This window comes from Falco biarmicus, unplaced genomic scaffold (genome assembly GCF_023638135.1).
Source record: "Falco biarmicus isolate bFalBia1 unplaced genomic scaffold, bFalBia1.pri scaffold_27, whole genome shotgun sequence".
NCBI lineage: Eukaryota > Metazoa > Chordata > Aves > Falconiformes > Falconidae > Falco > Falco biarmicus.
In genome coordinates, this window is record NW_026611833.1 from 2,115,123 (window position 1) to 2,129,528 (window position 14,406).

Below are 14,406 nucleotides of genomic sequence, written 5' to 3' on the forward strand. Positions count from 1 at the left end.
TAGGAAAGGCCCACACCTTGGAACTTCAACCCTAGGCAAGAATCAGAGAGCCTGTCCAGGAAAGCAATTCCATTTCCTCAGCTCTAAGCACAACGCTCTGGTGTGCCCTGGCCTGTTTCAATGCCTGCCAGTGCCTCAGGTCTGCTATGGCTCCTCTCATTTTCAGTGCTCTTCAGGGCAATGTCAATTTCAATAAAGCTAATAATTAGCTTAATGAGGCTAAATAATTAGTCTAATAAAGCTAAACTACTGGTTGGAATAACCAAAAAATTCTCTTGGAAGGCAGAAGGAAGAAGTATATTGACATGAAGTAAGCAAAATACCTGATAAAAGAAAATTCACTTCACCATCAGCACTCAACATCTCACATTCTAGTACACGAGGTACTATGCACATGGGTAAGAAGACAACCACCTCTTGAAAGAGCTTAAAACAAAGCCAACAGGCAAAAACTGTGAAGAACACAGCAAAAACATGACACATTTCAATACATTTGTTTCTCATGCCTGTGGTTCCTCATTGCCTTGCTCACAGTACCTTTAATTTTGGAATGTCAAGTTCAAGCACAAGTTCTGTGGGTTAGCTTAAGAGTTACAGTCTTGCAGCATGCAATTTCATTAACAAATTGCTCATTCTTTGATAGGGCCTCTCTTGCAATTTTGCTTCTATCACTGCTCTTAAAGATACATCAGCAGTGTGCTAAACAGCCAAAAATATCATCATCTTTCTTTCAGGCAAGGGGTGTATTTTTAGAGGAACATAAACCTGATTTTCAGTGATACCGGATAACTGCAGCTCTTACTGGCTTCAAATGATATCTTGGGCGCTACCACCTCAGAAAACTCAAGCTTTCCATAGAAACAATGGAATTCATCCCCAAAACAGAATAGTTTCCACACAGAGAAAAAAGTATTCTGGTCAGATTTAGAGAAAACCTTGTGTTGCACTTACACCAGAAATGGATGACAAGTTTCAAAGCTGTTTTCAGGAGGGCTTGGACTTGAGGAAAGGAAATAAGCAATCAGTGAGGTAACTCACTGCCACACATGGAACCAGCTAATGTATGAAGATAACAGAGGCAAAAAATGTCGTCAGTCTCTCAAGTGGTGTATCAAATAACATTTGGTCTGGATAAGAGAGAGTTTTAAATTCCACCTCATCCCAGGTTTGACAACACTGATTAAAAAAACACCAAATCCTACAAATTACTGATCATCAGCTCCATCAGTGACAAAAGGAACTAGTTGTTAGACCATGTCCAGATATTTTCAGCACCATATTGTCTTCTGAACGTGGTGCCGTTTACTCTATACCTTTCTCTATGGCTATCACCAAGCATTATTAGAAGTGAGTCAGGGACTGCACATTTGCTAGTGCAGATCCACCTTCACCATTCCAAAGGAAACATTTCCATAATGACAGATTAGTGAGAATGCAGGAATAAAGGCATTTTTATAGATATATCTGTTTTCAGAAAGGAATTCAGTTTATTAATAAGACTATTTTTGTTGAAGTTTAGCAGCAGATAGACAAAATTAGCTGGAGGGTTACTTACTTTCAAGTAGATCCAGTGTTCCACTCCTCTCCTGGCAGAAAAGAAAAGTACCTTCAGGTTTTCAAGGCACAGATCATGTATTTCTTGTGGTATGAACTAATTTCTTTTAACATTCAGCTGTGCAACTCACCAGTTCCAAGGACTGTGTGTTATACTTTGCATTCAAACAAAGCTAAGTACCTTCCCTTCCAGGGCTCTTTTGTCTTCTAAATGCATCCTCCTTGGTTGTATTTCATGTTACTGTGTTCTCACTGCTTCTCTATAAATGAACATATTAATCCTTAATTTTCTAGGTTTCTTGCTCCATTTGCCAAAGAAGCATTTTCCTTCTCTCAGGAGCTGCAGATGCAGATTACCACTGTGCCAGCTTCTTCCTGTCTGGAGTGGTTTGGCAAAAGGAATTAGTTCCGGAAAGTTCATAAACGTCTATTTTCTTTTCACTTCTACTACACTTCACAGCTGTCTCACTGTGCTCTTGTCACTTTTCTTTCGAGTATACTTATGAAAACCCATCACAGCAGCTAAGGTCTGCAGGGTTGGAAAGCTGACCTGCCAACACAAGGGGCAGAAATACGGGAGGCAATCTTTCTCCCATCAAATAACAGTTCCTCCACAACCCTTTTACTGTTTGGGATATCCCTGAGAAAATGCAAAGCCTCAATTTTGGCTTGTTGCAGCATTCACAATGATGGAGAAAAAGCTGTCAGGATTCACTTGTCAGCAGCTTAGGCAGTTGTGGAACTTGAGGTCCATTTGAAAATGCTTCAGTTATTTGTATGCAGTAGACCTAGATGCAAGGGCATTAAAATCTGGCATGAAAGCCTATATGAGCAGGATATGCTCTAGTCTGAAAGAAGACAGGTTTTGATTGAGATAAGATGAAACACAGACAACTAGAAAGAAGTACAAGTGCAATACAGCTGGTTGACTTCACGTTTAAAAACATGGCACATCAGTGCAGAGAAAAACTAGTCTGTAGCATCCAATTAGAGCTGCTGCATTTTTCTAAGCTGTCCGGCTTACTCTGCATCCAGGCAAAACAGTTCACAGAAATAGTATATTCCCTTTTTCATGTATCACTTCAGGAGAAAAGGAAAAAAAAAAACCCAGACAACAAGACACACAAACCCCCAAAACTGTTGCTATAGAGGTATCATCTACAGAGATAAAGAAGGCCTAAAATGAAGCAAGAATTCATAGAATCACCTTTCTAAATCTTCAGCTGCTCAGTCTTGAAAATATGGGGGAAGAAAACTGAAATGCATGTGAGTTAGCATGCGGTTGCATAAAGCTATCCATGAGATCAACTAGGACTCTAGGAATTTCCAGAGAAGTTGATCCCACCACATCTGCTTTCTCCCTACCTGTGAGAAAGGACATCATGAAAATCAACCTTCAGACAGATGAGATTCCTTCTCCCTTTGAGCACTGCATCACCACAGAGAGCCCAGCACCCCCAGAACAGCAAGAGAGACGAAGGAACTGACACTTACTGCCACAGAGCATTTCCAGTCGGTTTGATACTGCAGGTCAGCTACAAGCAACAGGATCCAACTCATGTTCAAAGAGCTCCAGCTCTACGTCTTATTGAACAATGGAAGTGGTGCACTCTGGAAACTCTAATTTAGATGTCCCACTATATATGCTGGTAAAAGCATATGTATATATATATATATATACACACATATATTTACACACACACACACTGATTATTCAGACATAATCTGGGGTTTGCCTCACACCTCCTGCAATGAAGCTACTGATACTTACTTATCATCACACATACAGGGCATTGCAAACCAAACCATCCTTGAAACAACTCATCAGCAACTAGTAGACTCTGTATTAAAACTGTAGCAGTATTAATATTTGATGTCTTCACAACAGTAAAGATTTATTTATTTTTTTAAAAGCAGAAAAGTCTGAGAAAGCCATTATTTGTCACGGGATGATCCAAAGGCTGTTAATCTCCTGTCTACACCTTAAAGAAAGAAAAGAGGAGAAAAATCTAATTTAAACAAGTGTTATTAGGGATAAAAAATTCAGACTGATGTTACGTTAAATTATTTGGGAGGCTGAGGTATCCAGCCATGGTCTTCAGTATAAAAGAAAATTATAGGGTCTATCAACTAGAGAAGCGGTGCTCTGAGCCTATGTGCTGGCATGCTTACAGTTTTTTTTAATGTCTGGCAGGTTGTTTTACAAACTAAACTCAGCAAGATGACAATTCCACCAGAAGGTCCTTCAGATGGTTTTGCTAATAATTTTGATCAGCTGAAATGGAGAAAAACATAACTTTGTTTATTTGGCTTTTCCAGAACCTGTCAAGTCTGAGCAGAACCATTAATTTCCCCCTTCTGCATCTCCCCCACCTTCTTCCAGAAATGACGCACTTCAATTTTATTTTTTTTCTACAAGTATTCTGCATAATCAGCCTTTTTTCCCAAAACAAACTTTGGTCATTCTTTGTTCACTTCCTTTGCTAGACGGAAGTGCCATTTCTTGAGAATGTTCATTGGAGGCTGGTACTGCTACTGCTGCAAACATGGGAGTGCTAACCACATCTCTTGGCTTTTGTTTTAAGAGCCTTTTAACCAACTTTGTTAATGGACTGAATGCAATTTAGATATGGAACTTGGCTAAAATGTAGCTTCAATTGGCTATTAAAATTTAAGAGCCAACTAAGACAGCTAATTACAAAAAAGCTCCAGTGATAATGCTAAGCAGAATTAGTAATAGCAAATGACAGTCTGTCTAGTCTTATTCCCAAAGGGAAAGCAACTCTTAACTAAGAAGTCAACCAGACAATGTGCAGAAAACCTAATTGCATTACTGTTATTATGGCATCCCAAATCTGGCAGCTCACTAGGATAAAACAGTGAGTAAAGTCTGTCAAACTACTCAGGAAAGCAACTGACCCCCTTCTTAATGCTAGCTGTAACAGACATAGGGAATTACATTATCATTTTAGATTAACTTATTGGGAAATATTCCTGTAAAAATTAGCAAAGCAGCACCATCTAAAAAATATCTTATACCCATCCTGAATTTGACTCTTTCGCCAGATATTTTAGATTAAGGAAAAAAAATAGAAACAATCTGTCTGCAAAGCGTTCAAGCACTAAAAGAAGCATTCCGTGCTTCATTATCAATAGCCTCATTACACCATCAGCTGAAGTGCCGACTAGTTCTCCTGTGAAGATTTATCATGTATAGTGGCCACTCTGAAACATAGGTAGCGGAGTCTTTTACATTCCCTACTCAAGAGTCTCCCTGCTGTGCTGGAAATGTCAGTCCGGTTTCTTCACGGCTGTGCGCACAGATTGGAAACAGCAGGAGAGCTTGGGAGCATGACTGCAATACCAGTAAGGACACTTGTCTTCACGGCACTGCTCATGTGATTCTGGGAATGCAGGACCCTGCTGTTCTCTAATATTTACACACACCTGGAGCCATCAAGAGCAGTAGATGCAGTCTAAAGGCAGCTTGCTTCTTTTGTGTTGGGGCTTTACTTTCAAACAGGGATGGCAACAAAATTCTACTGTTTCCCTATCCCTGTTCTGCAAAACAACACACACGTGTGCAAGCACATACAGCACGCAGTATGTACAGTAGTACTACAGGGATTATCACAGCCTTCTGCTTCGCTTATCCTGACCATCCCACACTTTAAAACATCATTGCAGTTCACAGTGAGCCAAAGATGTTCTTGCTTGCCAAGACTGTAGTTTTGCAGTCTCTTGTGAGCAACGGCAAGCCCTGAAACAACATTCACCTAGGATGGAAAGCACCCTTTTTCTTTGCAGAACACTTGCCAGTACAAACTTTTTCCAGGACTTTTTTGGGGTGGGAAGAGGCAGGGATGGCTTACAAAATCTGCACCTCAGAACATACATTTCAAATATATGGAAATATCTGTGTTTCCTGCATTTGGCTTTGGCAGTCTCAAAAGAAAACACACTGCTTGTAACCTTCAAAATAAAGAGAAAGTTTACTGGTAAGTAAGTTTCTAAAATAATTAAAATGTCAAACAACTAAAGTACAAAAGAATGACATTAACTTTGAGTATGCAAGACAGCAAGAGAATACCATATGCTTTCCTGACAACAGTTCTTCGGAATAGTGTAACATACTTTCTGAACAAAATGATTAAATGAAGTCATTAAAATGATAGTTTGGTTTGAGGAGTTTTAAATATGAGAGAGGCTTTAGCAGTCCTATTTTTGCATCTGAAATGAAAAGAATGCTATGCTTAAAGTCACCAGCCACACTTTGCTGATTGAGTCTGTATAGCAGTCAGAGTAGAAACGAACTTTTAAATACGTTATTCCAGTTTTATTTAGAAAAAATGGATTCCCTTGTTTTCAAAACATAACCTCAGCATTCATTCAACATTTTATGCTACAACATATTTATTTCAGTAACGATTCAGACATAAAATCAAGCTAGCAGAGCACTGGACATCCACACAAATACACCACCCACTGGCTCACATGCATTCATTTTGGTTTGCCGAACTTCATAAAGCACTCTCCCTGATAAGAATAATGTTCATGCCCTAACTTTTTTTTTTTTGTTTTGCAGTATCTAAATGTAAAGTAGTGGTATTTCACACCAAAATTAAACACTGCATTTTTTTACTTACAACTCTGAAAACGACTCAAAGCCAGGCAAGGAAGTACTTTTAAGAAAGTTTTTGGAAGGTTACATGCTTCTCAACTATGAAAAAAAGGTAAACCATTATTTTGTTATGAGAAGCACATGTGAGTCAAGCTTCCACTGGAACTAGACACTTTACAAAATTATTAATAATTACAGCTTTTCACTAACATAAAAAGAAAACCTGAGGGGGCAGTTCAGAATGGACCATGGGTTTTGGTTTGTACTTTTCTTTGCCCTGGGCCCTATGTCTGAAATTCTGGTCTCCTCCTTTCCAGAGAAAATCTGAGTAATTAGAAAAGTGACACAAACACAAATACTATGAAAAAAATAACTAACATTCACTACCTGTTCTCCAAATAATTGTTTAAACATATTTTGTAACAAACTGGAATGCAAGGACGTGACTTTTGTCTTACATTCTCTTTGTTTAATTCAAACACTTGAAAAATATTTAAAAGGTGTCTCTACCATTTCAGACTTCCTCTTGGTGTACATCTAAGTGGCCCTCAATAGGACTTACTCAAAATTTGAAGAAATCAGATGCAACACCACTGTTCTTTATAAAGTACCCACAACAAAAGTAAATAAAGCTTTATTTCTACATTATAAAGCAGAAAAAAGCACTTTAGTTTGCCTTTAAGACATGAATTTGTGTATATAAAGAAAACACATCCTCACTTCAAAGTTGGCAAAACTTTGCATTCGTATTGAAGTATTCATAAATCATGCAAATATTTTAATAAAACAGCTATTTAATAAACATCTATTTTAATAAAACATGTATTCTTCAAAACAGGTACAAACAACATTTCAGGATTCATCACTTTAAAAGGAAAGAAATAGATTCCAGTGCTACAGTAACTGAAAAAAAAAAGACAACCCAGAGGTAAGCCAAAGAGCAACTTAATTTGTTGTTCCATCTATAATTTACTTCTGGACTCCCCTTCTGGATGCTGTGCCTTTCTTGGCTTTTGGTGAGGTCATCTTCCACCTTCTGGTAGCTACTGCATCAGCAATTCAAACAACAACAACAAAAAAAGACTTTCTAAAAAATAACAGAAACAGATCAGAAGAAAATACGTATAGTCTTAAAGAGGACAGATCGACTCAGATCATGCATTTAGTTTTGACTGGGGGGCAGGCGGACACATGACAGGGACTCAGAAGAATTTACCACAACTTCTGGGCACAACATTTTTTCCTGAAAAACATGTTGTACAATTCAGCTTCTCAAACGGTAGCATTACATACCTTGGAGCCAACTTAATAGCTCAGGTCCGCTAAAGGATGAAGAATCAGATCCTCTTCAAAACCTAAACTCCTCCTTCGTCCCCACGCACCAACTTTTAGTTCCATGATACCTCCCAGCATTAAGCCATTTTTGGTGCTCTTTAGCCCTTCTGCTAAGCTGATCCAGCTCCACAATCTGGCAAAGAACTTTTCTTTGGTCCAACAGTCTAGTGAGCTGCAGCATCTTAGAGCATTCTGAATGAAACTTATACAAGGGGAGGTGGAAGGCACACAGGTAGAAAAAAGAAAGATTTTTGTTTGGCACTGTTGAGCTGTTAAATCAGCTCAGCTATCAGTGCAACTTCACCTACACATTTCAAGCTATTATTTGGCAATATTTTATTAGCAAGTGTAGCAAACAGTGCCATCTAAGCAAGATTCCTAACAAACTTGGCAGGCAGGTTGTTCAAAAAGACCATACTCAAGTGCAGCAATAAAAAACTCCCTGCACTTTGATTCTTTCCTGCCCACTAACAGGGAAAAGGGGAAAAAAACCCAACAAAACACCACAGCTCATTTCTGTAAATCACATTCAACTGTAGTCACTTTGAGAAAAAAATATTACTTACCATAAAAATTGCTACCATTTTCACAAATGCAGTAACAGTAATATGTTTTTCATCTCTTAGCCGCAGTATTATTTGGTTTACATTTTTTTTTCATCCTGACTTCACCCTTGCAGTCAGTATGCCTAACTATTTAAGTTCTTGCTTGTAAAACTATATGTAACTCTACAGTTCGTTAACCTTTTAATCTGGATTACTGACAAAGTAAAAAAGATAAAATTGAGTTTCATGGAAGTCTGTAAGAAAGAAGCTGTTTGCGTAAGACGACAGCCTTTGAGCAGTATGAGTCACTGATTGTTCAAGCTCAATGAGTATGTCTGGGGGAAAGTAAGAGGTAGAGAACAATACAAAGCAAACCCAAACAGTTCTGAGGCTACCCAAAGCCAAAACCACACCAAGAAAAGCAGCAAACTACTGCAAACAGTTTTGCTTTCCTGTTTGCTTAATTTTACACAACTTAATTTGCTCTGAAAATGTTGATTTGAAATTAAAAATACCAAAATTTGCTTTGAAGAATTCTAGTCTTTAAAATAAAATGGAGAATGAAAAAATATTCTTGTTCCTTTTTTGTCCAAAAGCACTTGCTGCAGCCAACACATAACTATAAAAAATTGCCAGACAATACATCTTTGATTAATAAATCACTTTAAAAAAACCAACACAACGGACAGCTCTGGTGATAGTCTCTCATTGAGCAGAGCAGCTTTACCAATGAAAAATATGTTCTGGCAAAACACACCGCTGCCTCCCCCCCAGCTGCTATGCAAAAATCAAACCCATTCTGGTACCCTTACGCAGCTAAAAGATACACAAGCAGGTATCATAAACAGAAGTAGTAAATTAACTGTGTAAATCTTTCCTTCTCTCAGCTAAATTTTGGTTTATGTTCAAGAATTATTTTATAATTTTCAGAGTCACAAAAGTATTTCAGCTACTATAACTGAGAATTCTAGCAATAGACGGTTCTCCTGAGTTTTCAAATGGAGTATTCAGTGGTATGTAGGTCAAGCTGCCCTACCAGCTGCATGAGCTCAAAGTTTTCCTCTCTCCACCCCTCCCGAGATTTTTTTTCCCTGGAATCTTTGTATTGCAACAGAAAGCAGAGAACGACCCAAGGTTTCTCTTCAAGAAAATACAATAACCTGATCTTTTCCCCTTTCATTAATCCTCACTGGTTATGACTGAGGTAACCGTGATTTTTCTTCTCATCCAATCATAAGACTGTGTGATCAAACACGGCAAAGACAGGTCAAGTTCATGGTTCTATTATCACAAAGATGGTCAATATGAAAATGATGAACTTCAGTAAGAAGGTGTCGGTTTATAGAGAAAAAAAGAAACGAGTTACCAGATTTTCACATTTGTATTTCAAGAATGTAGTATTTCATGGTTGTCACAGACAATACAAGCAGCTGCAGCTCACCCATTCCTCATTCAGCAAGGGCTTACCCATTTCTAGTGCCTGTGCTGGAACATCAAAAAGGAGAAGACAGCTGCCCTGTCTCTGATTTGTCCTTTATATGTTTATTGCATTAATGAATTGTTTTCAAGGCTTTTCTAAACAAACCATGATCGTGGAGAATCTCCAAGTGAATCATAACAAAAAAGGGAAAAAAAGCCTTGTCATGGTTCTTCTATTCATAATTTCAAACTTAAGCAGCAGAAAGACTCTCTTAAACTAAGAAAAGATCAGAATGACTGCTCTGAACCCAGGTTTATCTTCAAACTTTTCAGCTATTTCAGAACTAAAGGTCTTTTGTACCAAAAAGCTTGTCTGCGTTTTCAAAGTTAATTAGTTTGATAACATATACTGCCCCCTCCCCACAAACTTTTCATGTGGGAGAAATGCCAACTCTATTCCTGAAAACAGGAGAAGTCCTGTGTGGGCAGCACCGAATGAGGACACAAAGCTATTACAAGGGAAGGAGAGAGTTTTTATAAAGCAGCTTACACTGAATTAGGTTGAAACAGCAATTTAAATGCGGAAGAACTATATAGGCAAACCCAAACCAGATGGTGTCACTGCACAGCTTGCTTTGAGACTGGAACAAAGTTCAGCAGAGGCATAGAGTCTCACAGGCTCTAGAGGAATTATTAGACGAGTTGACTGTGATATCTGTGTAAACAATATTATAAAGCAACTTTAGAAAAGAAGCCCAGCAGTACTGTGTATAGTATATATAGTTTTGGGCTCTATCGTTCAAGAAAGTTCTGAGCAAAATGGAGGTAGGGGAAATACCAGGAGTGGTGATCATGGTTTCTAGCTTTAGGAAAAAATAAATAAATTTAATTTAACCAGTTTATCTGAAGAAAGGAAAAAATTAGAGAGAGATGTGATGTGCAAATGTGTACCACATATGCAAAAGGTTGCTGCATAAAATGAGAGCAATTTTCATGTCCACAGTGGCTAGGACAACTAATAAGCTTAAGGGAAATTTGTATTAGGTACTGAAGATATCAAAACAAGATACTCAGCCTTATGGAATCCTTTTTAGTAGTAAGGACAGTAAAGTATTGCAAGTGGTGTTGACCGGGGCTGTTTTAAAACCTTAATCATAGAGGTTTTAACAGAAAATACTGGCACGCGTGTAGAGAGATAAGCCTGTCCTTAGGCTGGTGTATAGAGCAGGTGACCTCTTGTCGTCCCTTCTCCTCCTGTTTTCCAAATCTACATACACTGTTTTAGAAACACACATAAGTGTTATAAGTAAGAGAAATAAAACTGTACTTGAATCAAAAAATGAGAGTTTTTATGAAATGACAGAAGTTCCTTTGGTAAAAATAAGCAGACACTGGAGACCCAAGTTTCCCACTCAACTGCCTGTTTTGATGGAAATGAAGACAGTGAGAGATTCTGAGCAAGAAAACACAGCTAATGAGCAGATGAAATCAGGTATGATTTAGGTGATAATGGTGACTTCTAGGTTACATCATAGGCTAGCATATTTGAAAACATACATTTTTAGTCATACAGATTTTTAGACTCTAGGCAAACATCAATAAGTGAAAAATCTCTAGTAGGAGGCGTGCTGGAGGTTAGCAGCTGCATCACTTGCATATGCTGAATTTACACCTGACAGAGACTGAGTACATGCCAGTCTCTGTAAAATGGCTGAAGAGTTCCAGGAATTCTAGTTAATGCAAGCTCTTAAACTAGGCTTGTAGTAATCATTATTAAAAAACACACCTAATACCTTTCACCCTCAAAAGAAGCATATGCATTCAAGTACATTGATCACACACCACCAGGTTTCCTTTCTTTAAAAAAAATAACCTAATGTGTGTTTACACATGTGTATAATCTCACGCATACACACTGCTGTATGTTTATCTCTTTAAGAATTAAGGTCAACAGACTGGGAGTGTTGGACCAGGCGCTGAAGAATTCTCAAGTGGTTTCTGGAAGAGATGTTCTCTAGACTCCACATAGATGGAGATAAATCATCATTTCTGTATAGATACCCAGTGTGCTACAGCAGGACACCTATGACAGAACCGAGGTTTCTTTAATGCTGGTAACTTCATGCCACATACACTGAACTGCCACAGTCAAGCTGAGAAGCGATGAAGTAGGAATGAGAGGATTGCTATGACCTAACACAACTCTCCCTAGTCAACTAGATATGATCTTACATATGTCACTAGATCAGATAAATTAATCCAAGGATATGTTTTGTTCATAGTCTAAGTAACTAATTGTGGACTTGTAACCTCCAGAGGAGACAAATTTAGGACACTGTTCTTCAAAATTCCTTCACCGACCACAGCGTCACTTTTTACTTGCAAAATGTGTTTCAGTCATATTTCAGCTGTCTCTGACGGTACCAAATAACCAAGTCATGTTGCTGGATGGCTCCATAAGAGACTCTTTTCCTTCAACAGCCCCTTAAAAGGATTGTACAATCATCAACTGAAAAGGGAAAACAAGAGAATAGAACCCATACAATTGCTATTTACGTATGGAAGGAGTAAGGAAATGAGTAGCATTGGAAGCTGAAAGACTACACTCAGCGTCCAGCTGCAAGCATCAAATGGGAACAGAAGCCAGGCTGTGCAGCATTTGAGGAGAGTTAAGCATCACACTAGTCTACCATTCCCAAATCAGTTTGGGCAGTTTGAATACGGTACCAAGGAAGAGCTACTTTTCTTTTAAGATAAAATAAGGAAGAGTATGTAGTCCTCTGACAAACCCTTTCCCAACTTGGCCAGGGAACACTGCACAGCTGAGAAACCTTGTAGTATAACACTTCTTAACCGAGAAATCTTCAGTACTTTGAAGGCTGTTGAAGGAACTGCAAGGGCAACAAACAGTAGTTTTGCTTATTTGGCATTTTCTCGGCAGTTCTCTTCCTCTACAAAAAAACCCAGAAGTATGATTCAGAAAAAAAGAACAGAGAGACCAGAAGAATGCAAATATGGATGGGAAGTCCAGGAAATATGATTGCGGGGTGGGGATGAGAGAGGGGAAAGTAAGTTTGAAGAGTTATGGGATGGGATTTGGCTTTCGGTGCTCTGTTCCTTCAAGCCCTCTGTTTCCTGCAACAAATGAAGCTGACATGTTTCAGTATTATCGTATGGAAAAACATCAGGACACAAGAATATATTGTTTGATGACTTTATGCCTGTGTATTTCCTAAAGATAACATCAAATCTATGAGTGCTGTTTTAAAAATTTTAATATAGAATTGTTCCTGATAAAGCTGATTTACTTCCATTTGTAAAAATTGCTTTACTGAAGACATTCCAAAACACAATTGTGTGTACACATATAAATCAGCAGTCACACACAGCATGTGTTTAAAATATCCCTCTTCACCTCCACAAAGCAATCTGAAGGGGGAACAAAAGTTTAATTCAAATATATTACTTGCAATCTTGAAAAAGGTTAGTACCCTGTAAAAATCTGAGTCACTGCAGTACAATTTTTCTTTCTTTACTGTAGAAAAATTTCACTTGCAAATTTTATATCCGAGTTTGAATTGCAACACTTGTTCAGCATACTGCAATACATCTTCAGGTTACATAAAAACAACAAAAAAGCAGACATCACTTTTATGCTTAAATGATTTAGTTCTACATGTAAAGTCATTATACAAAACCTTAATCCATGAAAAATTTTCCTCAGAAGGTTTTTTGTTTTGTTTCTTTTGTTTTAACACTTTTTTATTAGCAGTAAACACAAGACAATCCTGTGAAGTGTAACAAGGAACTTAAATGTATTTACATTTTAAATGTGTTTAAATGCTAGAAGCATTCTGAAGACATTGTATAGAAAGAAACTTAAAATACAAAGGAAGACTAAGTAGAAAACTGTTCTAAGCAGAGACAGGAGTAAACAGGAACACTCTCATACTTTACATCTTGGACATTAATGTTGCCTCTTTATTATAAGTGGCACATGTTCAAGGTGCTTTTCAGTGAATGTGTCACTTGCAAATTGTCATGGAAAACCAGTATGCAGGAAGAACCACAAAGATCCATTTGTTTTGTACCTAATTTACTTTAACCTTCCTACCCACAATACTTCAGGATCTTTATACTTTAAAAGCACCTTCTACCACCCCTCTTCTACTTTTAAATAGCTTTTGAAGATCCTCAAACAATTTTGGGACAGGCCATAAAAAGACAGATCATATCATGTTTAAATATACGTAATGAAAAATACAGAAGCAAGTTTGTCGATATTTCTGAGAACTAAGCACAGTATTTCTCTGCTTTAAAACCTAAATCTTGCTGTTAATTTCTAGACACAACATAGCAGCACATGCTTTTAATTTTAACTTCTAAAACCAGATCAGGTAACTCTCATACTAGAACATTTAACTTGCAACATTCCTGAGGCAGGGAAGGGAAAGCTAAGAATGGCACAGAAAGGGACAGATCTTTAGGTGACTAGTCAGAGAACAGATACGCTGTTGTAAAACTACTATCCACTTACTCCTGGAGTGTGTTACTGATAATAGTATCAACTCCTTCACAAGAAGGAAAAGATGAGTAACAGACAATTAGAACTACTGTACAGCTACAGGTTTTGTTGGAAATGTCTGTATTAGGGTATAAAATTAAGAGGTAAAAAAAATATCTACCTATAATGTGAGCATTGGTGTGGAGTAGAAAGACAAGTAACAAGTGGCGCCATAAACAAGCTCAAAAAACCTGTATGATTTGCCTTCTCCTAAAGCTTGATGGTAAGGCCAATAATTCTTTAAATATAAAAATGAGCCTAAGTGTAGATTTAATCCAACATTAAGGAATAAATCTTGCTTGAATAAAGAAGCCATGCAATGTAAATAAACAAAGTGCCTATTAATTGAGTAATACTAATAAACCTCC